Source organism: Octopus bimaculoides, chromosome 4 (assembly GCF_001194135.2).
Source record: "Octopus bimaculoides isolate UCB-OBI-ISO-001 chromosome 4, ASM119413v2, whole genome shotgun sequence".
Taxonomy (NCBI): Eukaryota; Metazoa; Mollusca; class Cephalopoda; order Octopoda; family Octopodidae; genus Octopus; species Octopus bimaculoides.
The window spans coordinates 121,381,471-121,387,164 of record NC_068984.1 but is presented as its reverse complement, the minus strand read 5'-3'; positions in this window follow the sequence as shown (position 1 = coordinate 121,387,164).

The following is a 5,694-nucleotide window of genomic DNA, read 5'->3' as shown; positions in this document are numbered from 1 at the left end:
TGAATAGTAAAGAAGTGGTTAAATGATTTCTGTTGGGAAGTATAAAGAATCAGTTATAGATATTCGGGGCACTCCGGCGGTTACGACGACAAGTGTTCCAGTTGATCCGATCAACGGAACAGCCTGCTCGTAAAATTAACGTGCAAGTGGGTGCGTACTCCTCAGACACGTGTACCCATAACGTAGTTCACGGGGACATTCAGCGTGGCCCTTTGAAAGGCCAGCCCTTTGAAATACAGGTACAGCAGACAAAGTCGGCCCTTTGAAATACAGGCACAGCAGAAGCAGGAAGAAAGAGTGCGAGAAAGTGGTGGTGAAAGAGTACAGCAGGGTTTGCCACCACACCCTGCCGGAGCTTCGTGGAGCTTTATGTGTTTTCGTTCAATAAACACTCACAACGCCCGGTCTGGGACTCGAAACCGCGATCCTACGACCGCGAATCCGCTACCCTAATCACTAGGCAATTGCGTCTCCACAGTTGTAGATAACCGTACACGCGTACTTACACACTCGAGTATACACTTACACTCAAGCTAAAATAACACACAACCATGCTCTTGAACGCTTAACCTCATGTCTGCACATAAATTGATGGTGAAAAAGAAAAAGACTCGTTGCTGCTCTTCTTTTTGAATAAACTGAAAGACAGGAAAGTCGATAGATAGATAGATAGATAAATAAACAGAAACATAATGAGAGAGAGAGGGAGAGGGAGAGAGAAAGAGATTGAAGGAAATAAGATAAAGAATAAATGCAGGTAAGAGAAGCGGGAAATGATAGAGAAGAATTGAACAAGATAGTTATTATTTTGCTAGGGAAAATAGATAACAAAAATGAAGTCTCTTTTCTTTCCGCATTTGTCGAAATTTCGTGTCACCAAACGACAACCATGAAATAACATTATCAAAGGTTGCAGACGAGACGGGAATAAAAGTGAAAGGAAGAAAATGAACGAAAGAGTGGATGCTGAAAAGTTAGAAAAACCCCCAAAAACCCCCAAAAAACAATCTACAAAAACACAAATATAACAGCTATAGAAACAGATAGATATATAAGATAGATAGAGATGGCTTGATAGAAATAGTGATAGACAACCAGATAGCTAGATAGAAAGATACCAACAGAGTCGGAAGGATGGATTCAGTGGTCTTTTTATTATCATAACTTTTGATATTTCGTATTCAAAATATTGATAAAAGAATCAAATAATTTGAAAACGTTTCTTGGCATGATTGAGAATGTCAGAACTATGTCTTTTTTTTTTTAAAGTCAAAGTATTCTGATTTCTTTATTTCTTTCCTTTTGCTTTTCCACATTAGAATTTATGCTATCATTTGTATAGTTAACAGAAGTTCGTTGACTGCACGAGTCTTGTGACTTGGCAGAAAATATAAATTTGGCATTTCTTTTCAAAGGGGATTATATATTTGTTAAAATTTAGTATGAGTAATATTGGTTAAAGCAGCAACTACCAACAAGAATAGAAACAAATAAAAAAAAAATAGTAATACCCTCCTACCTACATACCTACATAAAAACACACACACATACATATTCACACGAACATATATACACAGATATGTTAGAATAATCCCATTGTACTGGAGAAGTACAGACAACAAAGAACTCAACACTAGAAATAGAACAATATAAAATTTTTATGAAGATGAAAATGAAAAGATTCATGATTACTTTTGAAGTAGTTTTATCTTCCGCATTATCAAGTTGTAATGAAAATGCTTGAGAGAATATTATATATTTAGTGTTAATTTGGCTTTGAGGAAGAAAGAGGGAGAGAGAGAGGGAGAGGAAGAGGGAGAGGGAGAGAGAGAGGGAGAGAAAGATCGAGAGAGAGAGAGAGAGATTGTTAGAGAGAGAGAGAGATTGTGTGTGTGAGAGAGAGAGAGAGAGAGAGAGCGAGAGATTGTGAAAGAGAGATTGTTAGAGGGAGATTGTGAGAGAGAGACTGTGAAAGATAGAGATTGAGAGAGAGAGAGAGAGAGGGAGAGGGACGGGGTTGGAGAAAAATATGTAAAGAAAAAAAAAGGGTAGAGAAATTGAGTGAGCCAGCTGGATTGATAAATATGGGCGAATTAAAAATATTAAGACTAAAGCAATTCGTGATGCAAATATTTTGAAAACGATTGGGTTAAAAGAAATTAGAGCGTGATCTTTGCGTAATAAGGCATCTCATCGGGAAGTTTGTTAGAGAAGAAATCACGTCTAAGGAAAAGCAACTTTCATTTGTCGGATAAAAAGTTAAAATATTTGAGCGATGTAGAGCGTTTATGCAAACAAAGAGTCATTAGTTCTGAATGGATATTAAAGAGGAAAAGATCGACAAATAATATTCCGTATGATATCGAAATGAAAAGTAAGCATGGCTTGATACAATGAGGATGTTGTTGGCACTCCGTCGCTTACGACGTCGAGGGTTCCAGTTGATTCGATCAACGGAATAGCCTGCTCATGAAATTAACGTGCAAGTGGCTGAGCACTCCACACACATGTGTACCCTCAACGTAGTTCTCGGGGATATTCAGCGTGACACAGTGTGACAAGGCCGACCCTTTGAATTACAGGCACAACAAAAACAGGAAGTTAGAGTGGGAGAAAGTTGTGGTGGAAGAGTACAGCAGGGTTCGCCACCATCCCCTGCCAGAGCCTCGTGGAACTTTAGGTGTTTTCGCTCAATAAACACACACAACACCCGGTCTGGGAATCGAAACCGCGATCCTATGACCGCGAGTCCGCTGCCCTAACCACTGGGCCATTGCGCCTCCACACAATGAGAATAAGATTTGGCAAAACTTGTTATTCTCTGCTTGATGTCATAGTATGTTATACTATGACATCAAATTGTTTCCACGACGATTCATTATTACTGCGACATCAAGTTATTATTATACGATAACATTATATCATAAGATTCAAGAGTCCAGATAAATCAAGACAAAGTAGTTTCGGCGATTCTGTATTTATTATGAAAAGAATACTGGTGTTAAATGTGTTATTTGAAAAAAATTAGAAGTTAATGTGATGTATAATCTAGACACTGTGTTAGTTGCATCCGTTACGTAACAATGAAGTTATTTAACATTGCGTTTACGACAGAGAGGACGTTCATTGAAGTGAATATAATCGCAGGTTTGTGGACGTTAGGATGAGAAGGAAATGTCAAGTTTGATGCTGTTCATGCTTGATGATTTATAGAAAAGGTTAGATTTAGTAGAATAAGAAACTTCTATATAATGTTTGTTAAAAATATTTGTGGCATTATGGTGTTGAGAATTAAGATTTTCACTAAAAGTGTTGAAATTCATTGGCACTATGGAGAATTGAACCCAGTAATGAACTGATTATATTTTTGTGGGGTGGTGAGGTGTTATGTTAAGCTTTGTTCCAGCGCATCGTTTTGAAGCATCTGTGAAAGCTGATTCTTTGGAAATACTGAAACTAATCACGTTTCTCATAACATTTAGAATTTATCCGGTTTAGCTCAACTGTTTCATAGTCAATATCCTATCTCCTCCTATCTCTTTCTTGTGATAGATTTCTCTTCTATTTTCTTACTACTCCACTAGTCACTTATCGAACATCATCAAGCAATAGCTCACCATGTATCATAGGATTGCCTGTGTGGTAAGTAGCTTGCTTACCAACCACATGGTTCCGGGTTCAATCCAACTGCGTAGCACCTTGGGCAAGTGTCTTCTACTATAGCCTCGGGCCGACCAAAGCCTTGTGAGTGGATTTGGTAGACGGAAACTGAAAGAAGCCCGTCGTATATATGTATATATATGTATATATGTATGTGTGTTTGTGTGTCTGTGTTTGTCTCCCCACCATCTCTTGACAACCGATGCTAGTGTGTTTACGTCCCCGTAACTTAGCGGCTCAGCTTAAAGAGACCGATAGAATAAGTACTAGGCTTACAAAGAATAAGTCCTGGGGTCGATTTTCTCGGCTAAAGGCGGTACTCCAGCATGGCCGCAGTCAAATGACTGAAACAAGTAAAAGAGTAAAAGAGTATCCTTCAAAATCACAGCATTACAACTATATTAACTGCATTAATATATATAAAAAAACAAAAAACTAAAGTAGTCACCGACGTCATCTACGAATCACTCTAAAAGTATTAGAAGAATTGATATTAAATGATGTAACCCACAGTACAATATTGGTGTAATATCCATTTCTATTCCCCAAATGGAAAACATATTCCGAGTGGCCATAAATTTTGAAAACTGTTTCACAAAACACATAGACGAGATACACATATGTATGTGGAAAATACTTAATATCATAAAGAGCTTTTGTGCAATAACAGTAACCAAATATAAAGAAAATAGAGCCGATTTGCAATTGTTAAATCGTAGAGCTTTGGTCCTTACGCGACAAATGCTTACAACACACCAAAAAACTACAGACCATCTCTTTAGAAACGAGGGCGTTAGTCGATATCATCGACTTAAGTACTTGACTGGTACTTTATTCGATCGATGTCTAAAGAGTGAAAGGTAAAGTGAACTCCGGTGGGATTCGAACTCAGAATGGAAAGAAACAGCATATAAAACATTTTCTCGACATTCTAACGATTCATTCATGTCAACACCTTTCTGAGGTATATGGAAAAAAAAAAGTACCAGGAAGAAATGCTGCCATCTGTTATTGGGCTGGAAATCAATTTTAGACAAATGCGTAAATATAGAATAGATGCTGGTGTATTTTTAACTAAATTATGTGCAACATTTCTCACAAAAATTTAAAAACAAAATCAAGGCTCTCTAATTAGTAGAAATGTTCTCAAACCTAAAAAAAGTTGTTACGCTCGAATTCGAACCAACAATAACCTTACACACACACACACGCGCGCGCAATCAACATTAGTTGTACTGACAAGTTATATTCCTCACCACTTCAACATGGCTGTCCGTTCGAACGGACTCTGCTTCAATCTTTTAACCCCATGAGTACATCTCTTCTAGCTGGTTAACGATGCAGGCGAGATGTCCAGTATCGAAGAGTGGCAGAAATAACTCGAGACCAAGACTGGTCTACTGGTCCCGTTGCTTGAAGGTGCTCCTCTGCTCGCAATTTATCGGATACAGCTCTTATTTTGTACAGTATTGTATAATACTTTTACTATTATGATTCTAAGATATTCCTTAGTATTTTAAAACAAATCTGTGTTTTTTTCATCTCATTTCTTTCCGTATATATTCAACCACGTGTAATCACCCATATATATATATGTATGTATGTATGTATGTATATATATATAATAATTTTCCCAGAGGATGTAGCAACCGTTACCAATATAGCATAAGAACTTACCTTAGGAGATCATTAATTAGATTCCTTAAGGGTCGTTCTCACAGTTTATATTTATATCATAAGGTTTTTAAACTTTTAAATTTTCATATTCAAAAGAGACAGAGACTTCAAATTCGATATATCGATTTATTCACCACTCTATGTTAACATTTCTGTGCCAAACTTATCCAGTGGCTGGTCCATTGGGTTTAGACGTTTGGCACTTCTTCAGGAGTGGTTACCTTTCGAACAAAACACGAAAAAACACATACATAACTATTATTAGGTCTTTAGGACATCGTTAGCTTTCGTCTTTGTTATTATAGGGGAGATAACTCCTTAATTTTCTATTTTTATTGCTCTCCTGTGGATTTCCAC